The sequence below is a fragment of the Heterodontus francisci genome, chromosome 7 (assembly GCF_036365525.1).
Source record: "Heterodontus francisci isolate sHetFra1 chromosome 7, sHetFra1.hap1, whole genome shotgun sequence".
Classification (NCBI taxonomy): domain Eukaryota; kingdom Metazoa; phylum Chordata; class Chondrichthyes; order Heterodontiformes; family Heterodontidae; genus Heterodontus; species Heterodontus francisci.
In genome coordinates this window covers 24,707,401-24,729,070 of record NC_090377.1, presented here as the reverse complement: position 1 = coordinate 24,729,070, position 21,670 = coordinate 24,707,401, and the positions used below count along the sequence as shown (strand labels likewise).

At 42.9% G+C, this 21,670-nt stretch overlaps 1 protein-coding gene across 3 annotated transcripts in view; it reads right to left on the bottom strand.

The window, feature by feature from the left end:
- gli2a (GLI family zinc finger 2a) overlaps positions 1-21,670 on the bottom strand; it is a 407,587-nt gene that overhangs the window by 286,515 nt on the left and 99,402 nt on the right. For all 3 annotated transcript variants that reach the window (XM_068034894.1, XM_068034893.1, XM_068034896.1), the window contains one exon: positions 15,847-15,906. The gene's annotated coding sequence lies outside the window, so the exon portion shown is untranslated. The remainder of the gene's footprint in view (positions 1-15,846; positions 15,907-21,670) is intronic.

Below are 21,670 nucleotides of genomic sequence, written 5' to 3'. Positions count from 1 at the left end.
AGTTTCTTTTAAGAAAACACACTTCAATTCTTTCTCGTTTATAATGCTGCAGTGAATACAAACATGAATGAATGAATGAATAGAGTGTTCCACTGTCAGAGTGTCAACTTTCAGATCAGACATTAAACCAAGACCTGGCTAGCCCCCTCAGGTGGACAGCAAAGATCCCGCGGCAATAATTCGAAGAAGAGCAGAGGAGTTCTCCTGGTGTCGTAGCCAATACTTACACTTCAACCAAAACCTAAAACAGGTGATCTAGTCATTTATTATCGCTCGTGGGACCTTACTGTGTGCAAATTGGCTGCCGTGTTTCCTACATTACAACAGTGACTTCAAAAGTGCTTCATTGGTTGTGAAGCACTTTGGGACATCCTGAAGTTGTGAAATATGCTATACCAATGGTTTTTTTTCTTACTTCTGTACTCAGAGAGTGACAAATTATAGTTAAAACAAATTAAGTGAATATTCAGAATAAAAAATACTGTATAGTACAAATACATATCTGAACAAGCTATCCTTTTCGACTCAAGACAGAAGCTAAAAATGTACCACCTATGAATGCACATAAAAGCCAAAGCACTGACTGTCTCATCTAATTTTGATGATTAGATTGGACACATGCTGAAACATGTGCAGAATGCATAAGTCTTGACTTGTCCTAAACTTTCAGCAAAACTAGACACAACAGTCTGTCTAGAACAGAAAGAGGAGTTAGGAAATATATATATATGGTAGTCACTGTCTTAGCAGTTGTCTTTCAAAGTGTTAGTTCCAACAGAAGACATACAGTCAAGTTTTGTTCTGGGGAATTTGCCTTTTGTAAATGCAATTATCAAAGCTAATATGAGAAAAAGCTCATCCTGGTGCTGAGTACAAGCCGATGTCCTGCTACTGGAATCAACACAAAAGGGCACTAAAAGAGCCTTTCTAATTCCAACGCACTTTCCTCTCTAGGTGCACCCTGTCATCAGTGGTGTCCATTTACAGGTAATGCTACCCGATCTCTGAAGCTCCTAACAATGATTAATAGTTTTAATTACTTGTCCTAAAGAAGATTTGTCACATTTAATAACTGTTTTCAAACAAAGTCTTCCTTCCGATTTTGTTTCAAAGGCCAGCACAGCAGTGGTGTCAGTTCCACCAGGACCCAGGTAGAAAAAGTCAATGATTGAAAAATATAAGCAATCGTTTCTTTGGTGCCTCGTTATATCATTGATATATCTCAAAGCATTCAAAAATGGATTGCTTTTTGGGGGTGGAGTAATTGGTGTCATGTAGATACATGGAACAGAAATTCTGACTGGCAATATCCCACAAGCATAGGCGTGATTAAAAAACAAGAATAAAGAACTTGCATTTATATAGTGCCTTTCATGGCCTCAGGACATCCCACGTGCTTTACAGCCAATGAAGTATGTTACTTTTAAGCTTAAAAGCAGAATTGATTTATTTCCTAATTATAGGAAGAATTAGCTTGCATTGCTCACATACATGGGCTGAATTTTCAAAAACGGTGCAGCGCACGCACAAGATGTGTTCTGCGGAGCTGCTGTGATATTTAGTGCAGTGGTTAATTTACATGGCTGGGGCGGACTGACCCCCCCCCCCCCACCCCCTGATGATGTGGGAGGGGGCAGGTGCTCTATCCCTGGCAACAGCGATCACCGCCACTGCTTTTTACTCTGCCACCTTTTGAATCTGAGACAAGAGTGTCACCAAATGAACAAAGCTGACTCAAACATCTGAGTGATGTAAATCCATATGATTTAAAGAAAAAAGGAAGACTTGCATTTATATAGGTCCTTTCATGACCTCAGGACATCCCAAAGCGCTTTCACCAATGAAATACTTTTGAAGTGTAGTCACTGCTGTAATGTAGGAAACATGGCAGCCAATTTTCACCCAACTAACACTTACAGCATCCATGTGATATTGACCAGATCATCTGGTTTTAATCATGTTGGTTGAGGGATAAATACTGGCCAGGACACCAAGGATACCTATACTGATCTTCTTCAAAATTCAACCATAGGTTCTTTTATGTCCACCTGAGAGGGTAGATGGGGCCTTAGTTTAACACTTCATTCAAAGGGTGGGACGTCCGACAGGGATGTCATGAGATTATGAACTGCGCTTCATAAATGCAGGTCCTCCTTTCTTTTACCAATTTTTGTTGAAAAATGCCAGATATTTTCCCCCAACAAGCCATTTATTCCCCAATCATCTCCAAATTCCTTTTGGTGTTCCAAACAATAAACACCAGAATCACAGAACATTATCTAGAGCATAACTGTTGGCCCAGAGTTTGCAGTCAGTGGTGAAGTAAAGAGCAAACATGTCTGCAGTAAGTGTTTGTGGCTCGAGGAGTTTCGGCTCAGAGTCATTGAACTGGAGGCTGAGCTGCAAACACTGTGACACATCAGGGAGGGGGAAAGTTACCTGGACATTTTGTATCAGGAGGCGGTTACACCCCTTAGGATAGGGTCTTCTGATATGGCCAGTGGTCAGGGACAGGAGAGTGTGGCTGCAGCTGAGGCAGGTAAGGGGACCCAGAGGGCAGGAGTGCAGGAACCTCAGCCTTTGTGATTGTCCAACAGGTCTGAGGTTCTTTCAGCTTGTTTGGATGAGAGTGGGGGCTGCAAGGTGGATGAGCAACCTGGCCATGGCACCATGATACAGGAAGCCATTCAAGTGGAAAGAGAAAAAAGGAATGTAGTGGTAGTAGGGGACAGTATAGTTAAGGGTATTGACACTGTTCTCTGCAGCAAAGAGCGAGAGTCTAGATGGTTGTGTTGCCTGCCACAGGCCAGGGTTCGGGACATCTGCTCAGGGCTGGAGAGGAGCTTACAGTGGCAGGGAGAGGATCCAGTTATCGTGGTCCATGTAGTTACCAATGACATAGGCAGGACGAGGAAAGAGGTTTTGCAAGGTCAGTATGAGGAACTGAGAACCAAATTAAGAAGCAGAACCTCAAAGGTAATAATCTATGGATTATTACCTGAGCCACATGCAAACTGGCATAGGGCAAATGAGATTAGATAAATTAATGCATGGCCAAACAACTGGTGTGGTAGAAGTGGGTTCCGGTTCGTGGGGCACTGGTGCCAGTACTGGGGAAAGTGGCGGCTGTACCGTTGAGATGGTCTACACCTGAACCATGCTGGGGCCGATGTTCTAGCGAGCCGCATAACTAGGGAAGTAGAGAGGGTTTTAAACTGAATAGTGGGGGCAAGGGATCATCGAGTCATAAAGTTATACAGCACAGAAACAGGCCCTTTGGCCCATCATGTCTGTGCCGGCCATCAAGCACCTATCTATTCTAATCTCATTTTCTAGCATTTGGCTCGTAGCCTTGTATGCTATGGCATTTCAAGTGCACATCTAAATACTTCTTAAATGTTGTGAGAGTTCCTGCCTCTACCACCCCTTCAGGTAGTGAGTTCCATATTCCAACCACCCTCTGGGTGAATACATTTTTTCTCAAATCCCCTCTAAACCTCCTGCCCCTTACCTTAAATCTATGTCCCCTGGTTACTGATCCCTCCGCTAAGGGAAAAGGTTTCTTCCTATCTATCCTATCAATAGATATCAAATACCCCTCATAATTTTGTATACCTCAATCAGGTCCCCCCTCAGCCTTCTCTGCTCTAAGGAAAACAACCCTAGCCTATCCAGTCTCTCTTCATAGCTGAAATGCTCCAGTCCAGCCAACATCCTAGTGAATCTCCTCTGCACCCTCTCCAGTGCAATCACATCTTTCCTATAGTGTGGTGACCAGAACTGTACACAGTACTCCAGTTGTGGCCTAACTAGGATTTTATACAACTCCATCATAACCTCCCTGCTCTTATATTCTATGCCTCGGCTAATAAAGGCAAGTATCCCATATGCCTTCCTAACCACCTTATCTACCTGTGCTGCTGCCTTCAGTGATCTATGGACAAGTACACCAAGGTCCCTCTGACCCTCTGTACTTCCTAGGGTCCTACCATCCATTGTATATTCCCTTGCCTTGTTAGTCCTCCCATAATGCATCACCTCAGATTTCTCAGGATTAAATTCCATTTGCCACTGCTCTGACCATTTTACTAGCCCACCTATGTCGTCCTGTAATCTAAGGCTTTCCTCCTCACTATTTACGACACCACCAATTTTCGTGTCATCTGCGAACTTACTGATCATACCTCCTATATTCATATCTACATCATTAATGTACACGACAAACAGCAAGGGTCACAGCACCGATCACTGCGGTACACCACTGGCCACAGGCTTCCACTCGCAAAAACAACCCTCGACCATTACCCTCTGCCTCCTGCCACTAAGCCAATTTTGGATCCAATTTGCCAAACTGCCCTGGATCCCATGGGCTCTTACCTTCTTAACCAATCTCCCATGCGGGACCTTATCAAAAGCCTTACTGAAGTCCATGCAGACTACATCAACTGCCTTACCCTCATCTACACATCTAGTCACCTCCTCAAATAATTCAATCAAGTTAGTTAGACACGATCTCCCCCTGACAAAGCCATGCCGACTATCCTTGATTAATCTTTGCCTCTCCAAGTGGAGATTAATCCTGTCCCTCAGAAATTTTTCCAATAGTTTCCCAGCCATTGATGTTAGACTCACTGGCCTGTAATTACCTGGTTTATCCCTGCGACCCTTCTTGAATAATGGTACCACATTCACTGTCGTCCAGTCCTCTGGCACCTCTCCTGTAGTCAGAGATGATTTGAAAATTTGTGTCAGAGCCCCTCCTTTGCCTCACATAACAGCTTGGGTACATCTCATCTGGGCCTGGGGATTTAGCCACTTTTAAGCCCGCTAAAACATCTAATACTTCCTCCCTTTCAATGCTAATTTGTTCAAATATATCACAATTCCCCTCCCTGATCTCTACACCTACATCATCCTTCTCCATAGTGAACACAGATGAAAAGTAATCATTTAAAACTTCACCTATGTCCTCCGGCTCCACACACAGACTGCCACTCTGGTCCCTAAAGGGCCCTACTCTTTCCCTGGTTATCCTCTTGCCCTTAATATACATATAAAATGCCTTGGGATTTTCCTTTATCTTGCCTGCCAGTGTTTTTTCATGTCCCCTCTTCGCTCTCCTAATTATTTTTTTAAGTAACCCCCTACACGTTCGATATTCCTCTAGGGCCTCCGTTGTTTTCAGCGCTTTGAATCTGCCATAAGCCTCCTTTTTTTTCCTTATCCAATCCTCTATATCCCTTGACATCCAGGGTTCCCTGGAATTGTTGGTCCTACCCTTCACCTTTCCGGGAACATGTTGGCCCTGATCTCTCACTATTTCCTTTTTGAATGACTCCCACTGGTCTGATGTCGACCTTCCTACAAGTTGCTGCTCCCAGTCCACTTTGGCCAGATCCTGTTTTATCATATTGAAATCGGCCTTCCCCCAATTCAGTACTTTTATTTCTCTTTGTCCTTTTCCATAACTACCTTAAATCTTGCAGAGTTATGACCACTATCCCCGAAATGCTCCCCCACTGACACTTCTACCACTTGTCCGGCTTCATTCCCCAGGATTAGGTCCAGTACCGCCCCTTCCCTTGTAGGAGTGTCTACGTGCTGGCTCAAAAAGGTCTCCTGTGTGCACTTTAAGAATTCTGTCCCCTTTAAGCCTTTTGCACTAAGACTATCCCAGTTGATATTGGGGAAGTTGAAATCCCCTACTATTATTACCCTATCATTTTTACACCTCTCTGAGATTTGCCTACAGAACTGCTCCTCCATCTCTCCCTGACTGTTTGGAGGCCTGTGGTTCACTCCCAGCCAAGTGACTGCCCACTTTTTGTTTTGAAGTTCTACCCATATGGCCTAATTTGAGGAACTTTCTCAGATATCATCCCTCCTTACTGCAGTAATTGACTCCTTGATCAACAGTGCAATGCCACCTCCTCTTTTACACCCTCCGCTATCATGCCTATACTCTGGAATATTAAGCTGCCAGCCCTGCCCTTCCCTCAACCATGTCCCTGTGATAGCAATAATATCATATTCCTATGTGTTAATCAACGCCCTTAATTCATCTTCCTTACTTGTAAGACTCCTTGCGTTAAAATAGATGCAATCCAGCCTTGCATTATTTGCTTGTGCCTTAACAAGTCTATATTTGCTCTGCCTTCCAGACTGACTCAGTTTCTCTTCTATATTTGATTGTGCATCACCCCCTACTGTACCTCCACTTTGTATCCCATCCCCCCCCCCCCCACCCCACCAGCACTAGCAAACCTCCCAGCAAGGATGTTGGTCCCGTTCCGGTTCAGGTGCACCCGTCCAACTTGTGCAGGTCACACCTTTGTCAGAAACAGACCCAGTGATCCAGGAAACTAAAGCCCTCCCTCCTGCACCATCTCCTCAACCACGCATTCATCTGCTCTATCCTCCTAGTCCAGTACACATTAGCACGTGGCACCGGGAGTAATCCAGAGATTACAACCTTTGAGGTCCTGCAGTTTAATCTGCTACCTAGCTCCCTAAATTCTTGTTGCAGGACCTCATCCCTCTTTCTACCTATGTCGTTGGTACCAATGTGTACCACGACCCCTGACTGTTCACCCTCCACCTTCAGAAAGTCAAATTTGGGAAGATACAGTAAATCAAGGAATAGATACAAGGCAAGAGAGAACGGTATTAATATAGGAAGTGATAAATAGACTGCATCAGGAAGGGACAGAGCATATAAATCTAAAAATCAATCAACAGATAAGGCTAGAGGTTACAAAAATAATAAAAGGATAAAACTAAAGGCTCTGTATCTGAATGCACGTAGCATTAAAAAAAAAGATGAACTGAGAGCGCAAATAGAAATAAATAAGTATGATCCAATAGCCATTACAGAGACATGGCTGCAGGACGACATAAATTGGGACCTGAATATTGAAGGCGACAAGGCATTTAGAAGGACAGGAAGCTGGGAAAAGCTGTTAATTAATGAGCAATAGTGAGGGATGACCTAAGTTCAGGAGACCAGGATGTAGAAGCAGTTTGGTGGAGGTGAGAAATTATAAAAGCAAGAAGTCACTTGTGGGAGTGGTGTACAGGCCACCTAACATTAACCACACTGTAGGATGAGGTATAAAGGAAAAAATAATGGCAGCTTTTCAGAAAGGTACAGCAATAATTACGGGGGATTTTAACCTACAAATACTCCATCCATCAATATCGGCGACCACGTTCTGGAAGTGGTTCAAGAGTTCACCTACCTAGGCTCAACTATCACCAAAACCTGTCTCTCGATGCAGAAATCAACAAGCGCATGGGAAAGACTTCCACTGCTATGTCCAGACTGGCCAAGAGAGTGTGGAAAAATGGCGCACTGACACAGAACACAAAAGTCCGAGCGTATCAAGCCTGTGTCCTCAGTACCTTGCTCTACGGCAGCAAGGCCTGGACAACGTATGTCTGTCAAGAGCGACGTCTCAATTCATTCCATCTTTGCTGCCTCCGGAGAATCCTTGGCATCAGGTGGCAGGACCGTATCTCCAACACGGTAGTCCTCGAGGCGGCCAACATCCCCAGCATATACACACTACTGAGTCAGCGGCGCTTGAGATGGCTTGGCCATGTGAGCCGCATGGAAGATGGCAGGATCCCCAAGGACACATTGTACAGCGAGCTCGCCACTGATATCAGACCTACCGGCCGTCCATGTCTCCGCTTTAAAGATGTCTGCAAACGCGACATGAAGTCCTGTACCATTGATCACAAGTCGTGGGAGTCAGTTGCCAATGATCGCCAGAGCTGGCGGGCAGCCATAAAGGGAGTGTGACGAGTCGAAGAGACTTAGCAGTTGGCAGGAAAAAAGACAGAAGCGCAAGGGGAGAGCCAACTGTGTAACAGCCTCGACAATCAATTTTTTCTGCAGCACCTGTGGAAGAGTCTGTCACTCTAGAATTGGCCTTTATAGCCACTCCAGTCGCTGCTCCACAAACCACTGACCACCTCCAGGCGCTTACCCATTGTCTCCCGAGACAAGGAGGCCAAAGAAGAAGAACTTAGACTGGAAAAATCAGATGGGCAGAGTTAGCCTAGTTGAGGAGTTCATAGAATGTTTTCAGGATAATTTCTTGGAACAATACGTTCTGGAGCCAACCAGAGAGCAGGCTATACTAGACCTGGTATTGTGCAAAGAGATATGATTAATTAATGACCTCATAGTTAAGGTGCCCCTAGGTAGCAGCGATCATAATATGATTGAATTTTACATTCAGTTTGAGCGAGAGAAGAGTGGGCCCAAGACTAGTAATTTAAACTTAAATAAAGGCAATTATGAGGGCATGAAAGCAGAACTAGCTAAAGTGAACTGGTAAATTAGGTTAAGGGATAGGTCAATAGAGACAGTGGCAAACATTCAAGGAGCTATTTCAGAATACACAGAATAGATAAATTTCAACAAGAAAGAAAAATTCCAAGGGTGGGACCTGCCATCCGTGGTTAACTAAAACAGTTAAAGATAGTATCAAACTTAAAGAAAAAGTCTATAATTGTGCAAAGATGGGAGGCAGGTCAGAAGTTTGGACAGAATATAAAAAACAGCAAAGAATGACTAAAAGATTGATAAGGAAGGTGAAATTAGAGTACAAGTGAAAGCTAACCAGAAATATAAAACCAGATAGTAAGAGTTTCTATCGATAGTTAAAAAAGAGTTAACAAAGTGAGCATTGATCCTATTGAAAGTGAGTCTGGGGAATTAGTAATCGATAATAAGGAGATGTTAAATGAAGTGAATAAATATTTTGCATCGGTCTTCACTACTGAGGATACAAGTAACATCCCAGTATTAGCTCTAAATCAGGAAATGGAAGGGAGGGAGGAACTCAAGAAAATTACAATCACCAGGGATGTGGTACTGAACAAATTGTTGGAGCTGCGGGCTGGCAAGTCCCTTGGTCCTGATGGACTTCATCCTAGGGTCTTAAAAGAAGTGGCTAGTGAGATAGTTGATGCGTTAGTTTTAATTTTCCAAAATTCCTTAGATTCAGGGAAGATTCCGCTAGACTGGAAAATAGTGAATGTAACTCCTTTATTCAAAAAGGGAGGGAGACAGAAATCAGGAAACTACAGGCCAGTTAGCTTAACATCTGTCTTAGGGCAAATGCTAGAAGCTATTATTAAAGATGTTATGGCAGGGCATTTAGAAAAATTCAAGGTAATCAGGCAGAGTCAACATGATTTTATGAAAGGGAAATCATGTTGAACCAATTTATTGGAGTTCTTTGAGGGAGTTACATGTGCTGTAGATAAATGGGAACTGGTGAATGTATTGTACTTAGATTTCCAGAAAGCATTTATAAGATGCCACATCAAAGGTTATTGCAAAAAATAAAAGCTCATAGTGTAGGGGGTAACATATTGGCATGGATAGAAGACTGGCTCGCTAACAGGAAACAGAGAGCAGACATAAATGGGTCATTTTACGGTTGAGAAGATGTAACGAGTGGTGTGCCACAGGGATCAGTGCTGGGGCTTCAACTTTTTACGATTTAAATAAATGACTTAGATGAAAGGACCAAAGGTATAGTTGCTAAATTTGCTGGTGACACAAAGATAGGTAGGAAGGTGACTTGTGAAGAGGACATAACAGGGCTACAAAGGGATATAGATAGTTAAGAGAGTGGGCAAAGACCTGGTAAATGGAGTATAATGTGGGAAAGTGTGAAATTGTCCACTTTGGCAGGAAGAATTAAAAAGAAGCATATTATCAAAATGGTGAGAGACTGCAGAGCTCTGAGATGCAGAGGGATCTGGGTGTCCGAGTGCATGAATCACAAAAGGTTAGTATGCAGGTACAGCAGGTAATTAGGAAAGCTAATAGAATGTTATCGTTTATCACGAGGGGAATTGAATACAAATGTAGGGAGGTTATGCTTCAACTATACAGGGCATTGGTGAGACCACATCTGGAATACTGTGTACAGTACTGGTCTCTAAAGCCCTGCTTGGGTATACAATTTAAATCCGACCCGAGCCCGACCCAACCACATCTAACCCGAACCCGACCCGACCCGACTTGACTACCGGAAATTAATGACACTTACTCTTCCTTCCCTTTCCCTCCCTGACCAAAAGGCAGCACTGCCACTGTGTCCGACCCGGCCCGACCCAACCCGAGCCCGAATGCAGGACCCGGAGGAGCGACCTGACCCGACCCGAGCCTGACACATGTCATCGGGTCCCGTCGGGTTCAGGTCGGGTAGCCATGCTCTACTGATCTCCTTATTTAAGGAAGGATGTAAATGTGCTGGAGGCAGTACAGAGAAGGTTTACTAGACTAATACCCGAAATGGGTGGGCTGTCTTATGAGGAAAGATTGGACAGGCTAGGCTTGTATCCGCTGGAATTTAGAAGAGTAAGAGGCGACTTGATTGAAACAAGGGGTCTTGACAGGGTGGATGTGGAAAGGATGTTTCCCCTTGTGGGAGAATCTAGAACTACGGGTCACTGTTTAAAAATAAGGGGTCGCCCACTTAAGACAGAGATGAGGAGAAATGTTTTCTCGCAGAGGGTCGCGAGTCTTTGGAGTTCTCTTCCTCTGAAAGGGGTGGAAGCAGAGTCTTTGAATGTTTTTAAGGCAGAGGTAGATAGATTCTTGATAAGCAAGGGGGTGGAAGGTTATCGGGGGTAGGTTGAAATGTGTAGTAATCAGTTCAGCCATGAACTTACTGAGTGGAGGAGCAGGCTTGAAGGGCTGAGTGGCCTACTCCTCCTCTGAATTCGTATGTTCGTATGGGATACCAAGGATAACTCCCTGGTCTTCTTCAAAATAGCACCATGGGATCTTTCATGTCACCTGAGAGGGCAGACAGAGCCTTGGTTTAACATCTTATCCAAAAGGGAGCACCTCCGATTATTTTTTTCACTCGCTGGTTACAAGTTATTTTTCAACCATCTGCCACATCTGAATGAACTGAGGTTGCAGTGCCCCATTAAATTGATCTGCGTTCAGACTAAAGGTCACACTAAAGCAAGCAACCTGGCCAGAAATCACACAATCCAAACGGGATGACATTTGACACTTTTTTTTGGTAGCAGAGTCTGAGAATGAGAAGTTTGTTTTATGATGGTGTTGATTCATTTTCCTCACTCTTGGCTTTGAGAGTGACAGGAGCCAGGGTCCAGGCATGGAGGTTCCCTGTCATAGGTACAGAAATAGCACGATTTCCAGTCTCAGCCCCTGCTATAACCAAATACAACTTCAAATGCTTAACATTTGGACCACATTTTGGGACAGGTCACCTCCTTGGTGACAAACTTCAGAAACAAAAAAAAATCAATTACAGACTATCACAGCCTCAAAAACACCAGAATATTCCAACCATATCATAAGATCTGGCCCCGAAATCCTATTTCACTGCTTTTGTTTTAAGCCACCTTTAGGTGTATAAGCTAACTGATGAAAGGGGAGATGGTAGCATAGAGGTAATGTCACTGTGTTAGTAATCCAGAGGGCCAGGCTAATGCCCTGGGGACACAGGTTCAAATCCCACCATGGCAGCTGGTGGAATTTTAATTCAATTAATAAATAAAAAGTCTGGAATTGAAAACTACACTCCGTAATGGTGCCATGAAGCTATCATCGATTGTTGTTAAAAACCAATCTGGTTCGCTAAGGCCAATTAGCATTCACTGATCCTTCCTTTAGGCAAGGAAATCTGCCATCCTTGCCTGGTCTGGCCTACCTATAAACTCCATACCCACAACAATGTGATTGACTCTTAATTGCTCTCTGAAATGGCCTAGAAAGCCACTCAGTTTTCTAGGGCAATTAGGGATGGGCAACAAATGCTGGTCTAGCCAGTGACACCCATGTCCCATGAAAGAATAAAAAAAACTGCCACAAAGCTGTGAAGTTCTACTAACTGGATTTAAAATAAACCTTCATAAGCTGCCTTGAGCCCTTACCTGCAATAGATTGGTGGAATTTTGAAGACATTTTAATCAAAACTTTACATTAGTCATCATTAACAAGATTGTCATTTTTGTTAATATACTAGAATGTCATTATCCATCATAATGGATACCATCCTGTCTGGTGAGAGGGAGAGAGAAAGAAAGACAATGAGAAAGGGAGAAAGAAAGAAAATAAGAGAGGAAGAAAGACAGATTTGCATTGAAATAGCATCTTTCACAAACTCAGGATATTGCAAAATGCTTTACAATGAAATATTTTTGAAGTGTAGTCACTGTCGGAACTTACAACACAGAAAGAGGCCATTCTGCCAAACCATCCTTGATGGAGTTTTATCCAGCCCATGAACAAATAGTCTTAATCACATAAAGGAGAATTTTTGTCTATCATGGGCACAGGAATGAAGACAATTTCCTAAGTAAATAACAACATAATAACGTAGTTTCAGAAAAGGAGAAGCTAGGCAATAAAATAATGTCTTACACAAGGTTTTGTCCTGCAATGGTTCCATATGAATCAGAATGGTGTCAGAAGCCTAGATAATGGAGCTGCTGCTGTTTTGTAACAACTTGTGGATGAATGTTGGTGTGCTTTTTCATAAGTGGGTGAATTTATAAGAAAGCATGAAGAAGAAGAGTCCTTTCAGCCACTGAGCCATTCTCTCTAGTGACCTACCTACTATCTACACAGTCATGGGGGTCTCCCTGACTTACTATTGCAGGAAGCTCATGTTCCTGAAACATTATTCAAACCTGACTTACACAGACAGTTGACATTCTCTTTCTCTCAACAAGGCACAGAGACCCAGTTACACGAAGGGGCAGTGAACTCGGGTGACATACAAGATGTCAGATTTGGATGACCGAAGAATGCAGGCTGGGACAGTGGGCAGGAGGAGGTTATAAAATTAGGGCAGGGTGAAGCCATGAAGCGATGTGTAAACAAGGACAAGTGCGTTGTCAGTGAGGACAGGGGTAATGGGTTAACAGCGCTTGACGCAAAGGTTTATATGGCTGAAGTTTTGACAAAGTTGGAGCACCTAGGAAGGTGCTCAGAAGACCCGGTAAGGTGACCATTAGAGAGATCAGCCTAGATTTACCTATTAAGCTTAAACTCCACCAAAGCTGAGTGGTGCAGGAGTCCCTGCTTTAGTACGTTGACCCTGCTTGTAATTCTAAGGTCAGCCTCATTAATATAATGGAGTCAAGCTTCCAGAATGGAAATTGCTAGTGATTGGGAGCCAATCCATGTCAGGAGGTAACAGATTCTGCTGGCAGATTTAAAGATCTACAGCATTTTAAAGATGCAATCCTTGTAGTTTGTGTGTTTATTTTCCAAGGCAGCAAGCTTCCATTTCACAATGTCTGGAAGGAGTTCAGTAGTACAAAGAAGACTCAATTTTTCACATAGGACCACAGAAATTCTATCTCAAGAGAGTGAGATATAGGATGGGGGCTCTACTCAGGTTGCAGTCACACATGGTGTCTAGGTGAGTTGCACAGTGAAAACGGCAGGAGGAGACTACTAGCATGAATGTCATGTGCACCATTCCACAAACTTAGATCCAATACCAGGAGAGGTTTAATGAACTTATCAGAACAGGCATGGTAGGAAAACACACTTACCTTTCCATTAATGTGATGTACTAAGCACACATGACACATACAATTACTTCCTATCAAACTGTCATCAAATAATTTCAAGTCTGTCCCTGAATGTGCATCATGCTGCAGGATCCACGTAGCCTTTCCCAGGAATTGTTCCTTCCCTCATACCTTCCATGCATTCAGCCCAAAGTAATCCTCCTGTGTAATGTAGCCGCATGATATCAAGACCTGTTACCATACCCACTATGGACTGCATGCTGACATTTGGGTGTCCCTGTATATTATCAAGACAACTGCAGCTTCACTCTTCTTCTACTCTGGTTACAAGGAAGACAGTCTGTAACAAGAGAAAGAACATGCAGAGAAGAAGGGCACTCTCATACCCATCCTGGCAGCCCACAAGAGGTGGAAGTCTTGTAAATGCTGGAAAGAAAGACCACAAAGAGGGTTTGAGATAATGAAATCAGAAAGCTGGCCTCTGCACTGGGTTCATTGATACTGCCTACTCTTTTTTCCCTCCTATTCTTTCATTCAATCACCAGTAACTAAACATATACTCAAGCACTTTATCATATCAACTTTAAGCAATGCCTAAAAAATGCTTATGATACTATTATAAATTGTAATACAAAAGCAAAATATTGCAGATGCTGGAAATCTGAAATAAAAAATAGCAAATGCTGGTAATACTCGACAGAGTTAACATTCCGGGTCGATTACTTTTGATCAGAAGTTCTCTCTCCACAGATGTTGCCTGATCTGCTAAGTATTTTCAGCATTTTCTGTTTTTATTTCATTATAACCTCTGTTCTCTTCTGTTTCTCTGGATGTTCCATAGGGAGTTGACCCAAGGCTGAGCAAATCCAGCCATGCCGGCACTTCCCAGGAAACAGCAGCTCTCACTCTACTCCTCACAATCCAGTTAACATTTACTGTTGTAAATTGGTATATTAACTGTCATGAGGTTGTTGTAGAATTTGGCCACTAGGTGGATCTGTGGAGCAGGTTCTGAAGTCTCTTTCCCAACTCCATCACCATCTTGCATCTAAACTAATCAACTGACTGGGCTAAATGTTATCAGCCCTGTAGGGAAAGGCACGGAGGTCCAGAAAATGACAAGGGAATGTGGGGGATGGAGCGCCCATTGCCTTCCCAACGCCATTGAATTTTGTCAGTGGTGGGGAGGGCCAAGGACTGCCTTCCCACCCAGAGGCCAATTGAGGCCCTTAAGTGGCCAATTAAATGCCACTTAAAGGCCTCTTCCCGCCACACTGGTGGGAGACCCACCATGTGGCGAGACCACCCAGTAAAATCAGGTGGCCTCCCTGCGGGAAATTTGTGGCCCACAGAGGACCTCCTGCGGCAAAGGCCACCCAAGTGACAACATACACTTCACTGCCCTCACCAACCACCTCCCCCCCAACCACCACCCCTCGCTGGGGCCTGCCTAACTGGCCCGGGAGAAGCACCCCCATTTATCTGATTCCAAGGCCGGTGTCTATGTTACCTCTTCTAGCTTAGTGCAGTTCCAGCAGTGGCCACCATTTCTCATGGTGCTGCTGAGACTGCTGAGCCGCCGGCTCTCTGATTGGCCAGCAGCTCTTGGAGGCGGGATCCCCATCCTCAAAGGAATGGGAAACCCAGCACCAGGCAGTTAACTGCCTGAGCACTGTAAAATGCAGCCTGGGGTCCCCCAAATGGCTGAGGCAGGGTTTCCCCCACCTTTCTGGCCTGGCATCAGGACCCCCACTGCCTCCATAAAATTCAGCCCACTGTGTGCAATATCACGGGCAATTTACCAGGAATTCATTCAACAAGCTGGCAACTCATTTACACAGTTCTCTTTCTCTCTCACACACACAGACACACACACAATTATTTCCTAAAACGTTCTAATCATAAATCTACTATATAATGTTTATTTCATTGGGAATTTTACTGCTTCGGCTCCCAGTCATGCATTCAATGGGCTTGTCCAATTGACAAGTTGGACTTACTTGTCAAGGAGAAGGAATCATTTCCCTTGATTCAGAGCAGCATTGTTAGTGTAATTCCCCCTGCCGCCAATGGATTACATCAGCTTGTAAGGTACCACTGTAAGTCCTTCAATAGTGACCGAGGTGGCAATGCTCGTAGTACTCGTAATATATTGGTAGTACCATAATTATTAGAACATAATTTTAGCTGTGTGATAGAATATTTAAAGATATAAAAAGGGGTGAGAAAAGCAGCTGTCATCTGAATTAATTAGCAATAATAGAAAAGCAATGGGAAGTAGATTCTGATTTCACTTACCTTTCTTTTAAACAAGAACACTCTGCTTTCTTCACCTTACTGTGGAATATTTGCTCTAATCTGCCAAATAGAACATTCAAAAGTGTAATTAATGAAATGTAGAATGTTATCAATAGTGCATTAACATTTACAAATCATAGGATAAAAGAGCTGTAGCATTTCAATATGCAGTAGATTAAACATGCAAATTCAGGGTACATTACCGGTTGAAGAGGTTCTGCACTTGTTTGTCAAAATGACACTGCCTGCACCTCTAGGAATTGCAATTAAACCACTTGTGTTTTCAAAAAAGCACCTCAGTCTTTGCGTAATTTTCATTTGTTGAAAGGTATAAATTTAATCTTATCCTATCCTTTTCTATGATAATACCTCTAGTAGGCTGTGTATTGCTGCACAATTGCTGAACTTTAAATACATGGTGAATAGCTATTAGGATCCTGCAAGTTTTGCAAATGGCTTGAAGTTACTCTGCTGTAATGAAAATGATCTTCCCTCATTTTTTTTTTGAGTATTGTTGTCATATTTAAAAGTTAGCATGTCAACAAACTCCCTGCACTCATTTCACAGACAACCAGATTGTATCTCGGAAAAATTCCCACATCGCATCCATAATGCTTTGAAACAAGATTATGCCATTAAAAAAACAGCTTTCAAGTGGCGTACTGAGAGAATGAAAGGCATGTATTGAAAGCACCTTACGGCTCTCGGAAATGCCTCAAAAGGTTTCACATACAATGAAGTACTTTAAATGCTATGTTATGTTGCTCTATAGGCAAATTACCAATTTTTCCAATATAACTACCACCCTTTTTCACTTGAAAATGATTATTCTGAATCTGTAACACACAAAAAGGTACATTGTATAAAATTATCAGATTTGCTTACACACTGTGATTGTTGGTTAAACAAATGCTCATGCTATTTAAATCAAACATATGTGGATTCATAAATCTACAGCAAACATTTTACATTCCAAGCAACTAGACTTCAAACGTTACATAAAAGCATTATATAAATGCAAGTTCTATCCTATTGTTTGAAATCTATATTCATACAAAATTAGGAAACTTGTCACTGTCACTGCTTCCAGGGCACATGATTATTGGTGTAAGATCAATACTGTGTATCAGTAAGATTGATGATCAATATAAATTTCTGATCTTTAAAAATACGTTGCAAGACAATTTACCCTGCTGTTACAACCAGATTCCCTCTCAGCCTTCACCTGGTCTTACCGTAACAGGGTTTAATTTTAAGCTCCCCTTAGTGAATCCTTGTTCAATAACTTCCAATTATAAGGCAAAAAATCTAGCCAAACAGGTTTTCTTAGGTTTAAAGAAAAAAAGGTTGAACTTTATTAAACTTAAACTCTAATTCGGTTAACGCTTATGGATACGCGATGTGCCCATGCTAGCATGCATACGCGATACACACATGCAGCTAGAGACAGAAAAGAGCAGAAGAAATGAAGTGGAAAAGTTTGAGGCAATATCTGAAGATGGTTTTGCTTATTGTTCTTCGAGCTCGCTGTAAGTCCTTGATTGTAGATAGGAGTTGCTTTTCATTGGGGCCCAGTATTCTTCTTAAACCTTGTTCGATGTAGGAGACTTTTATCTCTTAAAGTTCATGTGTCCTCAGTGGGTCCAGAGGCTTGTGAGAAAGAGATGGAAGCAGACAGGAGAGGTCTTCTCACTCCAGGAGCTAAGGTCTTTTTTTCAGTTCAAACTCCTTGGACAATTCAGAAAAACCCAGGTTGCCAAGCAGGTTAGACATGTGACTAGCTGGTCTGACCACGTCTGTTTGTGGATTCTCTTGACTTAGCCGACCCTGGAATGTCTCTTCTTACACACAATACTTGGTGCTCAAAGTCCATTGTGGGTTAAAATGGAGCAGGGATTAGCCCCTTTGTCCCTCCAAGCACAGTCTGTTAGTATGCAAATGTCTTTTTGCAGTCACGGCTGATCTGTTTAACAAGTCATTTCCTCACTCTAGCAACAGTTTAAAATCAATGTTCATATGACAAAATTAATATGCCTCATACTTGCCAGGTGAGGGCCTGCATGACACTGGCAACACTTCTTTAAGGCGTGATCCTCTTAAGTAGAGAAGCTAATATGTATTATTTTAAAAATTTTCTTTTAGGGAATGAGTCAATAACATTGGAGCAATAAGAGCTTATTCTGTAGCTACATTCCAATTCTTTAAGTAGTTTGATATTGATGTGAACTTTCTGGCTGCTTTGAATTCTGAAGTAAAGGACTAACAACTCTATTTTTAATCTACTTCTGCATTGTTCTTGTTATCTGGTGGTTCCCTTAAGACACTTGCAAATGCAACATCAATCACTTGATAAATGACGGAAAGTTCTGGTCAGCTTTGGTCATCAGTGAGCACAGCAAAGGAAATAATTAGACGATCACTACACTGCAAGGAGCAAATAATAGGAGGAGGATGATAACCATCGTACAGCACTCCCCCCACAACTGCTCCCCCCCCCACCCCCCACCACCTCCGGCCAACTAAAGAGCCCAAGTAGAGTTATTAAACGTGCCCACGGTTGACAGCACTTCCTCTATTGTGTGGCTGGCCTGTTTAGTGACTGACGAGCCACGGCTGGGGTAAGGATTCAAGTTCACTGAGGTTAGGCTGCTGCAGACTTCCTGAATGGCTTCATTCATACGATTAACAAAAAAAAATCTTTTTTCTTTCCCCTCGCAAGGAGGGATTTCTGCATCCCTCCGACCATATTTTAGGATTTCCATATCCCTGCAGGGATTACAACCAAGCATAAATTAATTAGAATAGTAGAAGCCATATATCACAGAATAGCCTCTCTTTTCTCTCAGCCTGGTCTCTGCTGCAATGTGATGTGCTTTTGAGTTTTAGATCTTGAGAGAATTTAACTTCCTGGAATGTCGAATTGATACTAAAGATTTTAAAATGTGATTGGATCCTTCATTTACAATCAGAGTTCAGATCCCTCCTTCTAATTCATAGTTAATTGGAACTATTTTGTTTGTGTAAACATGATTTGCAGGTGTTTATTATTTCAAGTATTGACATGATTTTGGTCTCCTACTCCAACTTCTTTTGCAGGACCTCCAAATGTCCGTGTCTCAGGATACTGAGTACCAGAACATATCCTTCACAATATACTATGGATTTGTCTCCTTCTTCAGATACCCTTCTTAGGGTATCAACAGCCAGGATGCCGATCTGTCAGGATACTTATGGCCAGAATGTCCTGTATTTGAATTACGAAAGGTTAAATGTTCCTTTGTCAGGATACTAAGGGCTGATATGTTCTCTTATTGGAATATCTCCTTCTTGAGATACTAACAGCCTAAATATTGCTCCATTTGTGCAACAGAGCAGAAAGAGCTCTTGATAATGTATGCTGGACCAAATATTTCATCTCAGGATACCATTAGTTGTGATGTACCCTCCTTTATAGGGCTACAGAGGTCCCTTGCATCTCTCCTCGGCATTCTGTGCCCAAAACATGATGCGTGCTATTCAATTTACATGACTTCTGTGAATGACAGAAACATTTTTGATTTCTTATTCATTAAAATAATTAATAATTATCAAATTAGTCTCCTGCTTGAACGAAGAATCTTAAACATGGTAAGAATTAGAATTAGAACATTACAGCGTAGTACAGGCCCTTCGGCCTTCGATGTTGCGCCGACCTGTGAAACCATCTGACCTACACTATTCCATTTTCATCCATATGTCTATCCAATGACCACTTAAATGCCCTTAAAGTTGGCGAGTCTACTACTGCTGCAGGAAGGGCGTTCCACGCCCCTACTACTCTCTGAGTAAAGAAACTACCTCTGACATCTGTCCTATATCTATCACCCCTCAACTTAAAGCTATGTCCCCTCGTGTTTGCCATCACCATCCGAGGAAAAAGACTCTCACTATCCACCCTATCCAACCCTCTGATTATCTTATATGTCTCTATTAAGTCACCTCTCCTCCTCCTTCTCTCCAACGAAAACAACCTCAAGTCCCTCAGCCTTTCCTCGTAAGACCTTCCCTCCATACCAGGCAACATCCTAGTAAATCTCCTCTGCACCCTTTCCAAAGCTTCCACATCCTTCCTATAATGCGGTGACCAGAACTGCACGCAATACTCCAGGTGCGGTCTCACCAGAGTTTTGTACAGCTGCAGCATGACCTCATGGCTCCGAAACTCGATCCCCCTACTAATAAAAGCTAACACACCATATGCCTTCTTAACAGCCCTATTAACCTGGGTAGCAACCTTCAGGGATTTATGCACCTGGACACCAAGATCTCTCTGTTCATCTACACTACCAAGAATCTTCCCATTCGCCCAGTACTCTGCATTCCTGTTACTCCTTCCAAAGTGAATCACCTCGCACTTTTCCGCATTAAACTCCATTTGCCATCTCTCAGCCCAGCTCTGCAGCCTATCTATGTCCCTCTGTACCCTACAACATCCTTCAGCACTATCTACAACTCCACCGACCTTCGTGTCATCCGCAAATTTACTAACCCACCCTTCTACACCCTCTTCCAGGTCATTTATAAAAATGACAAACAGCAGTGGCCCCAAAACAGATCCTTGCGGTACACCACTAGTAACTAAACTCCAGGATGAACATTTGCCATCAACCACCACCCTCTGTCTTCTTTCAGCTAGCCAATTTCTGATCCACAGCTCTAAATCACCTTCAACCCCATACTTCCGTATTTTCTGCAATAGCCTACCATGGGGAACCTTATCAAACGCCTTACTGAAATCCATATACACCACATCCACTGCTTTACCCTCATCCACCTGTTTGGTCACCTTCTCAAAAAACTCAATAAGGTTTGTGAGGCACGACCTACCCGTCACAAAACCGTGCTGACTATCGCTAATGAACTTATTCTTTTCAAGATGATTATAAATCCTGTCTCTTATAACCTTTTCCAACATTTTACCCACAACCGAAGTAAGGCTCACAGGTCTATAATTACCAGGGCTGTCTCTACTCCCCTTCTTGAACAAGGGGACAACATTTGCTATCCTCCAGTCTTCCGGCACTATTCCTGTCGACAATGACGACATAAAGATCAAGGACAAAGGCTCTGCAATCTCCTCCCTAGCTTCCCAGAGAATCCTAGGATAAATCCCATCTGGCCCAGGGGACTTATCTATTTTCACACTTTCCAAAATTGATAACACCTCCTCTTTGTGAACCTCAATCCCATCTAGCCTAGTAGCCTGAATCTCAGTATTCTCCTCGACAACATTTTCTTTCTCTACTGTAAATACTGACGCAAAATATTCATTTAACACTTCCCCTACCTCCTCTGATTCCACACACAACTTACCACTACTATCCTTGATTGGCCCTAATCTAACTCTAGTCATTCTTTTATTCCTGATATACCTATAGAAAGCCTTAGGGTTTTCCCTGATCCTATCCGCCAATGACTTCTCATGTCCTCTCCTTGCTCTTCTTAGCTCTCCCTTTAGATCCTTCCTGGCTAGCTTGTAACTCTCAAGCGCCCTAACTGAGCCTTCACGTCTCATCCTAACATAAGCCTTCTTCTTCCTCTTGACAAGCGCTTCAACTTCTTTAGTAAACCACGGCTCCCTCGCTCGACAACTTCCTCCCTGCCTCACAGGTACATACTTATCAAGGACACGCAGTAGCTGCTCCTTGAATAAGCTCCACATTTCGATTGTTCCCATCCCCTGCAGTTTCCTTCCCCATCCTACGCATCCTAAATCTTGCCTAATCGCATCATAATTTCCTTTCCCCCAGCTATAATTTTTGCCCTGCGGTATATACCTGTCCCT